Source organism: Palaemon carinicauda, chromosome 44, assembly GCF_036898095.1.
Source record: "Palaemon carinicauda isolate YSFRI2023 chromosome 44, ASM3689809v2, whole genome shotgun sequence".
Classification (NCBI taxonomy): domain Eukaryota; kingdom Metazoa; phylum Arthropoda; class Malacostraca; order Decapoda; family Palaemonidae; genus Palaemon; species Palaemon carinicauda.
The window spans coordinates 43,515,889-43,535,599 of record NC_090768.1 but is presented as its reverse complement, the minus strand read 5'-3'; the positions used below and the strand labels follow the sequence as shown (position 1 = coordinate 43,535,599).

General features: G+C 32.8%; 1 protein-coding gene across 1 annotated transcript in view; it reads left to right on the top strand.

Moving 5' to 3' along the window:
* The first annotated feature begins 18,662 nt into the window (after nt 1–18,662).
* Nucleotides 18,663–19,711, top strand: part of LOC137634513 (uncharacterized) — a 233,168-nt gene continuing 232,119 nt past the window's right edge. Inside the window, exon 1 of the mRNA XM_068366955.1 lies at nt 18,663–18,684. The gene's annotated coding sequence lies outside the window, so the exon portion shown is untranslated. The remainder of the gene's footprint in view (nt 18,685–19,711) is intronic.

Genomic DNA, 19,711 nt, shown 5'->3' with positions numbered 1-19,711 from the left:
TTCTTTGACCTCTTTTTAGCTTCCCCACCCCTTGCATTAGAAGTTTCTTTGACCTCTTTTTAGCTTCCCCACCCCTAGCATTAGAAGTTCTTTGACCTCTTTTTAGCTCCCACACCCCTTGTATTAGAAGTTCTTTGACCTCTTTTCAGCTCCCACACCCCTTGCATTAGAAGTTTTTTGACCTCTTTTTAGCTCCCACACCTCTTGCATTAGAAGTTCTTTGACCTCTTTTTAGCTCCCACACCCCTTGCATTAGAAGTTCTTTGACCTCTTTTTAGCTTCCCCACCCCTTGCATTAGAAGTTCTTTGACCTCTTTTTAGCTTCCCCACCCCTTGCATTAGAAGTTCTTTGACCTCTTTTTAGCTTCCCCACCCCTAGCATTAGAAGTTCTTTGACCTCTTTTTAGCTCCCACACCCCTTGTATTAGAAGTTCTTTGACCTCTTTTTAGCTCCCCACACCCCTTGCATTAGAAGTTCTTTGGACCTCTTTTTAGCTCCCACACCCCCTTGCATTAGAAGTTCTTTGACCTCTTTTTAGCTCCCCCACCCCTTGCATTAGAAGTTCTTTGACCTCTTTTTAGCTCCCACACCCCTTGCATTAGAAGTTCTTTGACTTCTTTATAGCTTCCCCCACCCCTTGCATTAGAAGTTCTTTGACCTCTTTTTAGCTTCCCCACCCCCTTGCATTAGAAGTTCTTTGACCTCTTTTTAGCTTCCCCACGCCCTAGCATTAGAAGTTCTTTGACCTCTTTTTAGCTCCCACACCGCTTCGCATTAGAAGTTCTTTGACCTCTTTTTAGCTTCCCCACCCTCTAGCATTAGAAGAGTTCTTTGACCTCTTTTTAGCTTCCCCACCCCCTTGCATTAGAAGTTCTTTGACCTCTTTTTAGCTTCCCCACCCCTTGCATTAGAAGTTCTTTGACCTCTTTTTAGCTTCCCCACCCTTGCATTAGAAGTTCTTTGACCTCTTTTTAGCTTCCCCACCCCTTGCATTAGAAGTTCTTTGACCTCTTTTTAGCTTCCCCACCCCTTGCATTAGAAGTTCTTTGACCTCTTTTTAGCTCCCACACCCCTTGCATTAGAAGTTCTTTGACCTCTTTTTAGCTCCCACACCCCTTGCATTAGAAGTTCTTTGACCTCTTTTTAGCTCCCCCACCCCCTTGCATTAGAAGTTCTTTGACCTCTTTTTAGCTCCCACACCCCTTGCATTAGAAGTTCTTTGACTTCTTTATAGCTTCCCACCCCTTGCATTAGAAGTTCTTTGACCTCTTTTTAGCTTCCCCACCCCTTGCATTAGAAGTTCTTTGACCTCTTTTTAGCTTCCCCACCCCTAGCATTAGAAGTTCTTTGACCTCTTTTTAGCTCCCACACCCTTCGCATTAGAAGTTCTTTGACCTCTTTTTAGCTTCCCCACCCCTAGCATTAGAAGTTCTTTGACCTCTTTTTAGCTTCCCCACCCCTTGCATTAGAAGTTCTTTGACCTCTTTTTAGCTTCCCCACCCCTTGCATTAGAAGTTCTTTGACCTCTTTTTAGCTTCCCCACCCCTTGCATTAGAAGTTCTTTGACCTCTTTTTAGCTCCCCCACCCCTTGCATTAGAAGTTCTTTGACCTCTTTTTAGCTCCCCCACCCCCTTGCATTAGAGGTTCTTTGACGCTCTTTTTATCTCCCACACCCCTTGCATTAGAAGTTCTTTGACCTCTTTTTAGCTCCCACACCTCTAGCATTAGAAGTTCTTTGGCCTCTTTTTAGCTCCCACACCTCTAGCATTAGAAGTTCTTTGACCTCTTTTTAGCTCCCACACCTCTAGCATTAGAAGTTCTTTGACCTCTTTAGCTCCCACACCTCTAGCATTAGAAGTTCTTTGACTTATTTTTAGCTCCCACACCTCTAGCATTAGAAGTTCTTTGACCTCATTTTAGCTCCCCACTTCTCTAGCATTAGAAGTTCTTTGACTTCTTTTTAGCTCCCACTTCTCTAGCATTAGAAGTTCTTTGACCTCTTTTTAGCTCCCACACCTCTAGCATTAAAAGTTCTTTGACCTCTTTTTAGCTCCCACACCTCTAGCATTAGAAGTTCTTAGACTTCTTTTTAGCTCCCACACCTCTAGCATTAGAAGTTCTTTGACCTCTTTTCAGCTCCCTTACCTCAAGCATTAGAAGTTCTTTGACCTCTCTCTTTAGGTCCCACACTTCTAGCATTAGAAGTTCTTTGACATATATTTCCAGGTTCCATACTTTTAGCATTAGAGGGTTTTCTATCTATATTTTGAGGGTGCCCTTACTTCTAGCATTAGAGGCTCTCTATTTTTAGGTGTCTTACCTCTGGCAGTAGAGGCTCTTTATTTTCAGGTGTCTTACCTCTGGCATTAGAGGCTCCTCTTCGCTGTTCTCTCCTGTCTTCTAGTTTTCAAGATCTTCTTTCATTAGATTATCTGTTTCTTTCGAGATTTCATTGTCTCTTTTCCTTAGTTCGTCAGTGTCCTTTCTAGAATTCAAAAGACATTTCAGTGCCGTGAGTCCTCACTTCGTCAGATTCCTCTGGGAAATCGAAGGCATTTATTCTTTACCTATCTGGACAATGAGTAAAGAGATGAATACTATCGATTTCTCCGCATACACTATCATGCCAAAGTAAATGACGAGCAACATGATATATTTACCAATGTCGTCTGGATATATCCTTACTTCACTGGCGAATTTTGGGACAATCCTGTTGAAGAACTACACGTCACTCACCGTTCAGTTGAACCATTCTGCCTCCATCCTCATTCCCCGCAATCCGTTTTTGCACCGATACAAAGCCTCGTACTTTTTCCAAGAGTCTCCTTTAATAAGACATCGTCGCAAAAGCCCAAGCAAAGGATCCTTCAAGGCGCATACATTATGATCTTCAAAGCTCAGCTGCCAACGGAAGATCCCGTGTCTTTCTATAGGTCGGGGCGATGTAAAACGAATGATCAGCAAATTCGGCAGCAACCAAAACCATCTGTAATTGATGGTGTTCCGAAGACGTAACATATAATTCTTACCGGCAGCTTCCTATTCCGCCAGAACGCGATCTCTGTGAGTTAGTGAAATCCTTCTCCCTGTCATCAACTCATTTCCTCTTACTCCTATTGACGCGCAATTCCTTGGTTAGATTTCGCCAGCTACATACAGATCATGTGAGGTGTTGCAGGCTACGTTTGAAAAAATGAAGATCAGGTCTTCAGAAGTCATTTGAAGCTCGGGGAGGAGTTGTTCAGGACTGCTCCTGGAAATCTCAGTTCTGGATTCATTCAGAAATCCATATTATGTACACGGCTATGTCCTTTGAAGACTTTTGGAAATTCGGGAAAGTTTTCTTCTGAAACGTTCTGAGATTCCGTTCTGGAGGCATTCAGAATTCCATGCTAAGTCCATGGCTATTTTTTCTGAAGCCCATTTGGAAATCTGGGAAAGTTTTTCTTACGATACCGTTCTGAGATTCCGTTCTGGGGGGCCATTCAGAATTCCATGCTAAGTCTATGGCTATTTCTTCTGAAGCCATTTGGAAATTCGAGAAGATTTTCTTCCGAATTCTCTTAGGACTCGCGAAAAATTCCATTCTTGCTTTATAACAACAACAACAACAACAATAATAATAATAATGATAATGAAATAATAATAATAATAATAATAATAATAATAATAATAATAATAATAATAACAATAATAATAATAATAAACTGCGTGATTTGATTTATGGATCTGAGTTGAAAAGTTTTGAAGACGCTAAACGCTTAACTTGCAGTTGGAAGGAAACTTTAAGATACCCGGACGAAGGGCGAAGGATAACTGAGGTTTAAAGCAAACCGAATTGAAATAGTTGATTTCAGCTAAATTATTTCAGGTCTGGGATGTAGAACAATCTATTTCTGGTACGAATCGATATATATATATATATATATATAGTTTATATATGTGTATATAAATGCATGTATATAAGCTTTTGCAGTATATGAATATTTCTGTGTATATATCTATATTTATATGATGTATATATATTTACATATATATATATATATATATATATATACAGACATATATACATACATATACATATATATATAATATATACATACATATACATATATATATATATATATATATATGTATATATATATAAACTATATTTATATATTATATGAATACAGTATATTTGCATGTACTACACACACACACACACACACATATATATTATATATATATATATACATTCATACATACATACATACATACATACATACATACATACTGTTTTGTACATACATACATCCCTAAATACAGCAGCCTTCGTATTCTCCCAACTGTTTATACATGCAAAAGCAAATGTAAAATGCATAGCACCAAGTTATGGCTTAACCTTGATATTTCATCGAGATTCCAGGTGTGTGGACAAGATATCTGTCCGCAAGCCACTGTACATTTTGTTCTTCAAAACGGGAATAACATCTTGAAATCACGACCAAGTGTGGGTAAACGGGGCATGTATTGTTTAACATGCCTCACATCCACAAAATCTGCCATCGTGCTGAGAATCGGACAGAACAACCTTTTTCTTCGAACTGCAGTCTGCTACTGACCAGACTCAGCTTTTTCGAAGCATATGCTCTTTATATGAAGTAAAGGGTCTTCTTTATGTATAACCATTTACTTTTATGTGATTATAAGGATATGCTTTTGCTCTAAAAGCAGAAGCTTTTGCTTGAAATGTTTATGAATACAAGTAGAAGGATTTCCTTCATATTTTGCAAGCATAAGCATATCCTTTTCTTTATGAATACCGCCCATTGTTTCCTCTACTTCTGAAGTCTATCCTGTAAAATAGTGTCTGAATTGGGGGCCGCAGTTCAGTTGATTCTATTATTTGCTGCAGAGGTTAGTTATTAAACCTTGAGAGAGAGAGAGAGAGAGAGAGAGAGAGAGAGAGAGAGAGACATTTTGGGATGCTCTGAGGGGGAAACCTTATGGAGGGTTTAGAGTAAAAATACTGAATTGGAATTAGAAACAATTCTATTTTCCAAAACAAATTTTTATAGTATAAAATAAGATTGTAAAGCGTTTATATATATATATATATATATTATATTTATATATATACTGTATATATATACACATATAAATTTATATACTGTATATATATATATCTATATATATAAATAAATCTATATACTGTATATATATATATATATATATATATATCTATATGTATATATATATACATATATAAATATATCTATATCTATATCTATATATAAATATATCGATATCTATATCTATATCTATCTATCTATCTATCTTTCTATCTATATATATATATATATATATATATGTGTGTGTGTGTGTGTAGATTCATATATAATTTATAATTATTTCTATTTTGTAGTTCAAATGTCATAACAGTTACCTTAACAATTCCACATATAAAAAGTACATCTTTTGATTCCTTTAGCTTTGTTTCATGAACGGTGTTATATATAGAAATAGCGCAAGCCAATTATTTCTAGTTTTATGTATATAATAAAATTGCACCATTATTTATTCACTATCATTGTCTCTTATTATTATTATTAAACAGGATTTCGTAAATAAAGCAGTTTAAAAACTAGAAGTAATTGTTTTTCCACAATACTCGATGTATATCAAATAGCAAACCGCTATAAAATCACACAAAACAAAATTGAAATTACTTTCATAGAAAACACATTCTTGTGAAGGAGCCTTAAAAAAGTCGATGAAACATTTTTGTAGCAAATACCAGCCAGACATAATCTCTTTGATGAGAACGTTATTATTATTATTATTATTATTATTATTATTAATTATTATTATTATTATTATTATTATTATTATTATTAGCCAAGCTACAACCCTATACTCATTTTTTTTAGTGAGGCTCATTTACACTGACTCGCAGCGGTGCCCTTTTAGTTCGGAAAAAAAATCCTGTTATCTGATTGGTTAGAATTATGTTGTCCAACCAATCAGCGATCAGCAAACTTTTCTGAGCGGAAAGAGCACCGCTGCAAGTCGGTGCAAATCTGCATCAATAAAAAGAATTGACTATAGTTGGAAAAGCAAGATGCTATAAGCCCAAGGGCTCCAATAGGGAAAAATAGCCCTGTGAGGAAAGGAAAAAAGGAAATAAATAAATGAGAATAAATTAACAATAATTCATTCTAAAAACTAACAACGTCAAAACAGATATGTCATATATACTATAAAAAGACTTATATCAGCCTGTTCAACATAAAAACTTTGCTGTGAGGGAACTTTTACTAACAGCCGTTTTGGCGAATCATTTCATGTATATGCAATGTTCAAGAGTTTATGGAGAAAATGTTTTGCGAAGAAATAACATTGTCATTTTGAGGGAAATGAATGCCCTAATATAGATTATTAGTTATGACTCTCAAGTGGAAATGTTCTGCAAAAGTGAAAGATATAAACATTTGGGAGGGGTCAGCGAAGGTGAAGTTTTGAGATGGGATTTTACAGATATTAAATGTTACCGGAAACATTTTAATAGGGATTAAACACTGAAAGACTTAAAAAAAAAAAATAATAATAATTTGAAAGATGGAATAATAAAAAGTCTATTTGAAAGTCCTGTTGAGATGGGACGTTTAAAGATATATTGCTTTTGTATATAATTCGTTAAAGGGCAAATATTTATCATAAAAAAAACGTTGTGTACAGATCAAAACGTGTTTTGCAGTAACTGTTCCAGGGAGAACGATTGCGCTATTTAAACATTGCAAGGTGTAAAACAGGCTGATGGAAAGACGACAGCACATATAAGATAAATAAAATGAAACGTTTTTAATCGAATATGAACAAGAAACAGTTATGCTCAGATCAAAACGTGTTTTGCAGAAAGTGTTCCAGGGAGAGCGATTGCGCTATTTAAACATTGCAAGGTGTAAAACAGGCTGATGGAAAGACGACAGCACATATAAGATAAATAAAATGAAACGTTTTTAATCGAATATGAACAAGAAACAGTTATGCTCAGATCAAAACGTGTTTTGCAGTAACTGTTCCAGGGAGAACGATTGCGTTATTTAAACTTTGCAAGGGGTAAAACAGGCAGATGGAAAGACAACAACACACATAAGTTAGATAAAATGAAACGTTTTTTAATCGAATATGAAGCTCTGCAAAACGAACGTAAATCTTTCTTTTTATTAGCGGGATGGAAGGGTGAGGGTGGAAATGGGGGTCATGGATGGGATACACATCATAAATGAATTAATGAAAATAGATAGAAAAATGAGATATAAAAAAAGTTGGCTGGGAGAAATTGGATGTAAGGTAAGAAAATCAATAAATGAAAATGTGCTGAATTCGATGATTCGTAATAAGATGAAAAGGGAAGAAAAAGATTGGGAAATGGTGATTGGAATATGAGATGAAGGAGATAAGCTAATGTGGTAGGATGAGGAAGATGTGTGTGGAATAAACATTAAAGGAAATAAAATGCAGAATATAAAAACAAACGTTATTGGAAGGAAATAAAAAGAAAAATATCTACTTAATATAAATGAAGCGATGTAATGGAGACGACGAAGAATAAGATAAAAGACAAAAAAAAAAAAAAAAAAAAATAACGAAGTGTTTAGATAGTGGAAGCTTTAAAGTTTAGGAAATATGAAATAAGATGAAAGTAGATTAAGAATGAAGCGAATTGTAAGGGAGAGAAAATTTGGAAAAGTATTAATTTGGTGGTATGAAAAGTTTTTATTACATTCTCTGTCCGCCTTTCGCTTTTCTATGCTTAATTATGTATGTTATACTATATATATATACTATATATGTGTGTGTGTGTGTGTATACAGTATATATATATATATATATATATATGTGTGTGTGTGTGTGTGTGTGTATACAGTATATATATATATATATATATGCTATATATATATATATTCCCCCAATTTTGGGGGTTAGCCGACCATAAGAAGAGAACAAAAGGGGACTTTTGTACTCTTAGCTTCTCCGAGCCTGACTAGTTATTCAGCCGACTGTTGCGTGGTTTGTGTATGTATGTGTATATATATATATATTATATATATATATATATATATATATATATATACAGTATATATATATATACTATATATATACTGTATGTATGTATATATATATGTATATATACTGTATATATAAATATATATATGTATATATACTGTATATATGAATATATATGCATATATATATTTCTTTATTTATATATATGTATATATATATGTATATGAACACACACACACACACACACACACACACACCAACCAAAGTTGGCTGAACTCCCTCGTCAGGCTGGGAGAAGCTAAGAGAAGAAGAAAGTTCCATTTTGTACTTTTTTTCTATGTCGGCTACCCCCAAAAATTTGGGGAATATATATATATATAATATATATATATATGTATATATATATACACAGTAGTAATATACACACACATACACACACACAGTATATATACATACAGCCCTCACATTTGGTAGGTTGTGGATAGTACATGAACTGCTGCCTTCTAGTCTAGTCTACCTAGCTATGAATTGGTACCAGCATATCAGGGGTCTCAAGAATAAGGGCATATGGCTAGTAACCTCAACCCTAAAGAATGGCTGAGTAACTGGAAGTTAGTATCTTTTTGTACTACGAAAAGTAGTTAAGGGGTATGGTTAGGAAATGTTATTGTTATCTACAATTGCTATGAAAAGATAAGCCGAAACCATAAATAGGAAAACGAAAATGCGAAAATCCTAAGGGCCCCAGTAGAGAAAGCAGTCTAATGGGGAAAAGAAAAGTAGATGTAAAGAAAAACTATAGGGAACCCAAAATTAAAGCAGATCTATATAAATTGAAATATTAAATGAATGAATATCTTATAAGCTATGCAACGAGACGTATGTTAACCATTACAGGAAAAAGTATTTGAACAAATTTTAATCTTCTGAAGTTCTACCCGATTCAACTGTTAGATTAGTAGGACCATTTCTTGAAATACTGTTTAGATTTGAATGTTACCAAAGAAAAAGCAAGACTTTTAGAATGAACTGTATACTATACGTATTACTACGTGGTGGATGGTATAGTCTTGGAGGATCTGAATACAAATAAGGGTCTGTATCATGAAAATTTCATTTTGAATGACGTTGCCAGAAATAAAATTCACGTCAGGGATTTTAATGAAGCTTAGGATTTTGTCTTATATTGTAAGATGAGTGTTGTCTGCTGAAGACGAGTCAGGTGAACAACATTTTAAACACGGCAGAATAAAAGGATTAAAATATTTCCTCAAGATAAACAGGTCCCCTTAAACTTTAAATAATTTATTAGTACTCAGTACATAGTTTTGGTGAAATTGAGGAAGAGATACACGGAATATATTTCTTATAAGTAAAATTGCAATAAAAAAATGACAATTTGATTTTAGATGTGCTGTATGTAGTTAAAATCGTCCTCATTCAAAAAATATTGTTGCGAAATAATTGTGTATATATTTATTGTGTGCAATGATATTATGATATCGCATTTTCCAATCTGACACAACTTTCTCACTAGCCATAAAACTCACACCTTATCCTTCGCGTTTGACATTCTGACATCTTGATTTCGATTTTTTTATTTCTTCGCCTTTTTTTGTGTGTGTGTTTGTGTGTTTGTGAGGTGATAATTAGTGCATTAACATTCTCTCTAAATGAAAGTTCGTCCTGTAAAGGTATTCGTTCATTATTCATCGCATTAATTTCTGCATTTTCTTTTAGTCAATATTTTTGTACTTCTGGATCATAAAGTAAAAAGATTATAGTTTTCGTATACCTCGCTTTTCCAAAATTAACTATTTGTGCATTGTTTTGATAAGCTTTGATATTTATTTATACAACTTGGGGTGTTTTGTGGTTGAAGGAAACCTTATCGGTCCTCATTTTTTTGTCTCACAGTATACCGTAATTCATTGTTTCTTTTTTTTTTGTCTCCAATTTTATTATTAATTTTTTATAATAATTTCCATCACTATTTTATTAACTCATTCAGCCTAAATTGTTTTAGTTGTATGGCTGCTTCATTATATTTAATTTTCATCTAAAACATTTATGTAATATCTCTTTGCTGTATTTTTTAAAAGCATCTTTTTACTGCATAATTCCATTTTTCTCCATGCTTATTCTTTCCCTCTTCTGTCATCATTACCCTCCCTCGGCCGCTACATCTTCATTTTGGCATTGCTTCCTTATTTATGCCATTGTTCTTTATTACCATTTTTCTCAGCCTTACATCTTTATCTCCCCCCAATGGCTTTGCATGAATCCAGAGCTATGTACATCGGGATTCAGGAAAGGCTCCGAGGACGTCTGGAAAGATTCTTTTCGCGTTATTTATTTTCTTCTTGATTGCTATTTATTGCCACCCTCTACCCCCCCCTCACCCGCCCCACTGGATATTCTGGGCCACATGGTACCCGCATTACTTGCCCTTTGTAAAAATGCCCTGAGCCTCATAAATTGGGAGCTATTATCGTTTTATTGCTTTCACTACGCTTAATTGTTGGTGGTGGTGTCGTTGGGAATAATCTCACTTGGAGTCTTATGACCTATTTTTATCTTGGGTGTGGGGTCTGGAAGGAATATTTTCGTTTGCTTGATTTTTTTTTTGTTTCTTTTTTATTTTAAACTCTTTTTGTGATTGTGCATTCTGTTTAGATAATTGAAAATGGTAGAATTGCCAAGTACGTTTCTTGTGTCCAAAAATTATTGTATGAAAAGCACAAAATCCTTGTGTGTCCAAAAATTATTGTATGAAAGCACTCAAAATCTTTGTGAAGATACATTTAGCTTTTGGATGTACAAAATTCAATTGATTGTCATAACGAAATCGTGGTAGTTTGTGAAAGTAATTATAATCACAGACAACATGGGTGGCAGCATTTGCCACATTGATATATCATACCTTAAAAAAAAAATCATTAGAGTTAAGTACTCAGTTTTGAATATTTTTCTCAATTCTAACTTGTATTAATTCCCACTAGTACTATTTTGGACCTTCCCTAACTCGATCCATCAATTCATTCTCTATTATTATTTATTATCATCATCATCATCTTCATCATCATCATCATCATCATCATTATTATTATTATTTTTATTATTATTATTATTATTATTATTATTATTATTATTATTATTATTATTATTATTATTATTATTATTACTATTATTATTATTAGGTAAGCTACAACCCTATTTGGAAAAGCAGGATGCTATAAGCCAAGGGCTCCAGCAAGGAAAAATAGCTCAGTGAGGAGAGGAAATAAGAAAATAAATAAACTACAAGAGAATTAATGAATAATTAAATGAACATATTTTAAGAATAATAACAGCATTAAGAGAGATGTTTCATAAATAAATTTTAAAAAGAGACTTCCTGTATGGCAGCCTGTTCAACATAAGAATGTTCGCTGCAAGTTTGAACCTTTGAAGCTTTTCAATGACTATAGCTATCCACTCCAAAAGCAACTTATTCAGGGTATGTTTAGTCTTTGCTATTATTTCTGTTGGCCTCCAATTATTATTATTATTATTATTATTATTATATTATTATTATTATTATTATTATTATTAATATTATTATTATTATTGCTATTATTATTAATATTATTATTATTTATTATTATTATTATTTATTATTATTATTATTATTATTATTATTATAAATATTTATTTTATAAGTTTTTTATTATTATTATTATTATTATTATTTTTATTTTTATTTTTATTTTTATTTTTATTATTATTATTAGTATAATTATTATTATTATTATTATTATTATTTTTATTATTATTATCTATTATTATTATTATTATTATTATTATTATTATTATCATCATCATCATCCTCAGACCGTATAAAATGAGCGTTGTCAGGAATGGGAAAAAAAGATTATGGATTGCACTTCAGTATCCTTTGATAGTCCCTGTAGATTTTTTGCTGATCCAGTATTGAAAAAAAATATGTTGCTTACAATGCTTTAATTACGTATTCTGTCAGTGCAAGAGTTTAATCCAGGGGTGGAAAAGCAAAAATTAATTTGAAACAAAAATTATAATTTCAAACAATCATAAACATCATATGCGCACATATTTGTGTATGGATTTATAATATATATGTATAATATATATAAATACTATTTTATATATATTTGTATATATATATATATATATTATGTATATATATATGTTTGTGTGTATATATTATGTGTATATATATATATACTATAGATATAATATATATATATATATATACAAATATATATATATGTTTGTGTGTATATATGTGTGTGTATATATATATATATATATATAGGTTCGTATATATAGTATATGTATGTTTGTATATATATACTATATATATATATATAGCCTATATCACGGAAGATGATACATTATAAGTATAAAAATATGTATTATGGCTGTGAAATGAAAAGTGAAAAGACTTTATTAGAGTTAGCACTCGTTTCATTAGGGACATTGGCGAACTTATAATGATAATAAATATAAAAGGATATTTATGTTGATGACTTTACCCAAAGGAATATTGTCGAATCCTTTGTAATGGCCTGTCGCAATTTAAACCTAAGCGCTGGTTGTGTTTTAAATTAATCCTGTATTATCCTCTTTTCTAAAATCCGACTTATCTGGAATCAATAATAAACTGATCGCTGAGGAATCCCATAGTCCTGTACGAATACACACACACACACACATATATATATATACATATATATATGAATATATATATATATACTATATATATATATATATGAATTTGATATCCTTCTGCTTTTCAGAAAATATTTATGGGGTGAGGCTGAGAGCCCCACGCCCTTCGCCGCTGGTTGGCTTTTCATGGTTGTTAACCATCCATGTGATGACCACACCCAACCCTTCAAATGTTTGCTGATCGAATTACCAGTATCACATCCAACTAGTTACTACTGTCGTTATTTTAAATACATACACACACACACATATATATACTATATATACATATATATATATATGTATACTGTATATATATATATGTATATATATAATATGTAATATATAAAATACATATGTAATATATAATATATATATGATATATATATAATATATATATATATATATTCATATATATATATATACTATATATATACATATATATATTATTGCAAGTTGGTGTGCGTGTGTTGATAACAAATATTATCACTATATCCGTTTTTTGCTATACTTTATACGTTAGCCCATATATTTATTCATATTTTTTATTTTGTTATACATTGGTAGAATCAGTTGTGAGTCTTTCAAGAATCTATCATTGTTGTGAAATGTAATTTACCCATTTTTTTACTTAAGGGAAGTCTTTAAACTTTCATGAAGTATATTAGTATAAATTTTTGCGTTTCCCCGGAAAATACTATTTTTAAATTCATCTAAAAAGATATCTACAATTTCTATATGAATTATGCAAGTTCTTTTTTCTACACAATTCTAATTTTCATTAAGCACGCTGGGTATAGATAATTTGATAGTGGTAAGTATTTATCTTTGAATAACAACGTAGGTTTGCTTGACCTTTGTTCACTTCCTATCTAAAATGAATTTCATTTATATTATTATTATTATTATTATTATTATTATTATTATTATTATTATTATTATTATTATTATTATTATTATTATTATTATTATTATTATTATTTGCTAAGCTACAACCCTAGGTTGGAAAAGCAGGTTTCTATAAGCCCAGGAACCTCAACAGGGAAAATAGCCCAGTGAGGAAAGGAAACAAGAAAAAATTGAATATTTCAATAACAGTAACAGCATTAAAATAAATATTTCTCTTCTACCCCTTACCAAGAGGAAATATTATTTAATTTTGCTAAGTAGTATTTTTTAATGTCCTTCCCAAAATGCTTTTATTTTGTTTGAAGTCAAAATAAATCTGCACTTTAATATTTTCCATATTCATTGTAATTACGTTTGTCTGAAAGTTAATGAATATCAGATAAAGTTGAATTGCAAATGGGAATATTCCCTTGCGAGGGACGATCTTGGCTCTGCATCATTATGGGTGATTAATGAGATTAGATGTCTAATAGATATCACTCGTCAGCTGATCCTGATTATTTCTCTCTCTCTCTCTCTCTCTCTCTCTCTCTCTCATTGGACAGTTCAGGATTGATTACTCTTTCATACAGGTTTCCTTTTAATAGATATCACTTCAGTTGATCCTGATTATTCTCTCTCTCTCCTCTCTCTCTCTCTCTCTCTCTCATTGGACAGTTCAGGATTGATTACACTTTCATAAAGGTTTCCTTTTAATAGATATCACTCTTCAGCTGATACTGATTATTTCTCTCTCTCTCTCTCTCTCTCTCTCTCTCTCTCTCTCTCTCTCTCATGAGACAGTTTAGAATTGATTACCCTGTCGTACAGGTTTCCTTTTAATAGATATCACTTCAGTTGATCCTGATTGTTCTCTCTCTCTCTCTCTCTCTCTCTCTCTCTCTCTCATTGAACAGTTCAGGATTGATTACTCTTTCATACAGATTTCCTTTTAATAGATATCACTCTTCAGTTGATCCTGATCATTCTCTCTCTCTCTCTCTCTCTCTCTCTCTCTCTCTCTCATGAGATAGTTCAGGATTGATTCCCTCTTCCATAAAGGTTTCCTTTTAATAGAAATTACTGTTCAGCTGATCCTCTCTCTCTCTCTCTCTCTCTCTCTCTCTCTCTCTCTCTCGTGAGACAATTCCTGATAGATTTCTATTTCATACAGGTTTCCTTTTAATGGAAATTTGGTTCTTTGAGTGGCCGGAAGAGTTCGTGGAAAGCGGGGGGTGAGGGAGGGGGGGGGGGAGCGGGGGGGGGGGTCCCAGGGGCTGGACCAATGAGGGGGTTGGCGGGGGATCTGTGAAATCGGTATCCTTAGAACAGAGAAAATTCCAAAGATCCTGGTCGTTAAAATTTTCCGAACAAGGACGGAATCCGGACTGGGATTATCTTTTACCCGTATCCTTATCACTTTATCTTCTGAAGTTTTTCATGCTGAATTAGATTTTCTTGTTTTTTCTTTATTACGGAGAGTCTTTTGAAAGTTAAATTCCTTATATATATATATATATATATATATATATTTTTTTTTTTTATTTTGATGCTGCCCAGCGGCAAGAGCCCGTGTCTTACATATGGTAAGGGCAATCTACTCACACACAGATGCATCATTTCGTTACGTTATTCGAAGTATTAATTACTTTCTGTTTTAAGTTTCTGAAGGTTGTCATCTTGAATTTCATTTTTTAGTTTTTCATTATACGGAAAGTATTCTAAAAGTTAATTTCCTTTTTTTATAAATTTTATTTATAATTTTATGCACCATTTCATTACGTTATTCGAAGCATTACTTTCGATTTTAATTTTTTGAAGTTGTCATCTTGAATTGGATTTTTTATTTTTATTCATACGGAAAGTATTTTGAAAGTTAATTTCCTTTTTTTATATATTTGATTTTGATGCAATATGAAATTACGTTATACAAAAACACTAATTACTTTCCGTTATACTTAGTAATAGAAAACTTTCTGTCTCATACGCAGTTTCAAAAATATTTTTTATTTTGTATTACAAAAGTGATAAAGCATTATTCTCTATCATATCAGGATTTGTAAGGCACATCTCCCGGTCTTTGATGCTATTTTTCAATGAGAATTCATTCGATCCCACTTTCAAATAAAGATATTTACAATTTCGATGGTATTTTTATAATTAGTCTACAATAGATCCGTTTCCTCCATTATGTTCTACTTTTACCTCCATTTTAGCTCCTTTCTTCCTTCTTGCTGTTCAAATTCTTCTAAATTTTATTAAATTATTTAACTATAGTCCATTTCTTTTAGCGAGTCATATTTGCACCGACTCGCAGCGGTGCCCTTTTAGCTCGGAAAAAGTTTCCTGATCGCTGATTGGTTGGACAAGATAATTCTAACCAATCAGCGACCAGGAAACCTTTCTGAGCTAAAAGGGCACCGTTGCGAGTCGGTGCAAATATGACTCGCTAAAAGAAACTGGACTATAGGGTTTTGTCTAAGATGCACTGGGACGGCGAATGGTCCTTACAGGCCCCAACGTCAGGTTATATAGCTCAGTTTCAAAAAAGTCAATATAATTGGTGAACTACAAACTCAGTACTCTAGCCAAGTATCTCTCTCTCTCTCTTCTCTCTCTCTCTCTCTCACATGAGATAGTTCAGGATTGATTCCTCTTCCATAAAGGTTTCCTTTTAATAGAAATTACTGTTCAGCTGATCCTCTCTCTCTCTCTCTCTCTCTCTCTCTCTCTCTCTCTCTCGTGAGACAATTCCTGATAGATTTCTATTTCATACAGGTTTCCTTTTAATGGAAATTTGGTTCTTTGAGTGGCCGGAAGAGTTCGTGGAAAGCGTGGGGGGGGGGGGGGGGGGGGGAGGGGGGGTGTTTCAGGGGCTGGACCAATGAGGGGGTTAGCGGGAGATCTGTGAAATCGTATCCTTAGAACAGAGAAATTCCAAGGATCCTGGTCGTTAAAATTTTTCCGAACAAGGGCAGAATCTGGACTGGGATTATCTTTTGCCCGTATCCTTATCTTTTTTATCTAATGACGTTTTCATGCTGAATTAGATTATCTTGATTTTTCTTTATACGCAAAGTTTTAAAGGTTAATTTCTTTTTATATATTTTATTTTAATTTTGATGCATCATTTCATTACGTTAATCGAAGTTTTAATTACTTTCTGTTTTAATTTTTTGAAGTTGTCATCTTGAATTTCATTTTTTATTTTTCATTATACGGAAAGTATTCTAAAAGTTAATTTCCTTTTTTATATATTTTATTTTGATTTTGATGCACCATATCATTACGTTATCGAAGCATTACTTTCGATTTTAATTTTTTGAAGTTGTCATTTTGAATTAGATTGTTTATTTTTATTCATACTGAAAGTATTTTGAAAGTTAATTTTCTTTTTTTATATATTTGATTTTAATTCAATATAACATTACGTTATACGAAACAGAAATTACTTTCCGTTATACTTAGTGATAGAAAACTTTCTGTCTCATACGCAGTTTCAAAATATATTTATTTTTGTATTACAAAAGTGATAAAGCATTATTCTCTATCATATCAGGATTTGTAAGGCTCATCTCTCGGTCTTTAATGCTATTTTCAATGAGAATTCATTTTGATCCCACGTTCAAATAAAAATAATTAGAATTTGATGGTATTTTTATAATTATTTTACAATAGATCCGTTTCCTCCATTATGGTCTACTTTACCTCCATTTTAGCCCTCTTTCTTCCTTCTTGCTGTCCAAATTCTTCTAAATTTTATTAAATTATTTAACTATAGTCCATTTCTTTTAGCGAGTCATATTTGCACCGACTCGCAGCGGTGCCCTTTTAGCTCGGAAAAGTTTCCAGATCGCTGATTGGTTGGACAAGATAATTCTAACCAATCAGCGACCAGGAAACCTTTCTGAGCTAAAAGGGCACCGTTGCGAGTCGGTGCAAATATGACTCGCTAAAAGAAATGGACTATAGGGTTTTGTCTAAGATGCACTGGGACGGCGAATGGCCTTACAGGCCCCAACGTCAGGTTATATAGCTCAGTTTAAAAAAACCATACCATTGGTGAACTACAAACTCAGTACTCTAGCCAAGTATTTCTCTCTCTCTCTCTCCCTCTCTCTCTCTCTCTCTCTCTCTCCTCTCTCTCATGAGACAATTCAGGATTGATTGCTCCTCCATATGGGTTTCCTTTTAATAGATATCACTCTTCAGCTGATTCTCTCTCTCTCTCTCTCTCTCTCTCTCTCTCATGAGACAGTTCAGGATTGATTGCTCCTCCATATAGGTTTCCTTTTAATAGATATCACTCTTCAGCTGATTCTCTCTCTCTCTCTCTCTCTCTCTCTCTCTCTCAACCTTGAGTCTCTGTAATAATCCTCAGTAGGATGCAAATGGTTCCTTTTTTTAACATCATTAATGAGGCAAGTACTTTTATTACCTGCTCTGCTAAGCAAATTAAGTTTAACTTTATGGATGAGGCGAAAACGTAGTCAAGACTCCAAGGTAATAATAATAATAAGAATAGGGAAGTGGGGAATATGGGGAAAGGAAGAGTACCCCTGGATACAATCCAGTTTATAGCTCAAAGGCAGGTACTCGGGATGGGAAAGAGAAGAATAAAAGAGAGGGGCAGATCCTCTTGCGATATTAGGGAATTGGTACTAGCTAAGAAGCTAGTATTTTAAGAGGCACTAATGTCAAGTTATCTCCTCTCCTCTCTCTCTCTCTCTCTCTCTCTCTCTCTCTCTCTCTCATTATTTTCTCCATATCCGGGAGCAACCATTAATAGGAGAATAAAAATCGGGAAAATTCATCTTCCAAGTCATACGACAGTTGATATTTTTATGTTAGTGGACGTCTGTCGAACTAATGAAGGTAAACATGTTTATATAACTGTGCAAAAAAAAAAAAAAAAAAAAAAAAAAAAAAAAAAACCATTCATTGTCTTTCAGTAATATTTCTTTTCCTTTTGCAGGTCAACAGGTAGGGCAAAACATCACGTTCTTTTCCGGTGAGTTGCTTCATGATGTTCCATTTATTATTATTGATGTTGATTGTTTTCCTGACGGTTTTTTATTTCATGTTGTAGCAATGGATGTTGTGTTATGGCACACACACACACAAAATCTCTCTCTCTCTCTCTCTCTCTCTCTCTCTCTATATATATATATATATATATATATTTATATATATGTATATATCTATAGATATATGTATATATATTTATATATATACATATATATATATATATATATATATCTATATACTGTATATATCTATCTATCTATCTATCTATCTATCTTTATTTATCTATCTATCTATATCTATCTATCTATATATATGTATATATATATATATATATATATATATATATATATATATATATATATATATATATTTATATATATATATATATCTCATCACAATCATCCTCAATCGTAACTAGTTCAATGTATCGTCTTCTCTTCTTTCCCCTGCATTTGCAATATCAGGTGACTTATTCTATTATTCCAAATGTCTATCTATATTATCTGTCATTTTCATTAAATGTCCTGGCTATGTCTATTTCTTTTTCTTCCAGATAAGAAAATCCTCTCCTTATCTCGCGTATCCAAGTTGTTCTTTTTTCTGTCATTATTCCCGCCATTATTCTTTCCATAGCTCTGAGTTGTAACTAGCTTGTATAATGTGTGTGTTTGTTTGTAAATATTCAATTTATCATTTTTTATTATTTCCATCACTGAGTTTTTATTTTATTCAAGGGTTGAGGCGTCAGTGTGAATGTATTTAAAATCTTTTCATATTCATGTTCTTTTATGGTTTCATTTAATTTGTCCTGGGTAATATTGCACTGCATATCCGTTATGAATTTAAACTAAGTTTTGCTTACGTACTCACAGTAAACAAGTACTCAGGAGTTCTCTTCCATTTCGAAATGGAATGTATGTTCAAGTTTTCCCGTATGGTTGACTTATGATGTTTCAGCAAGTAGGAACACTGGTAATCCAGCATGAAATCCTGTGAATACTTTTTCATAG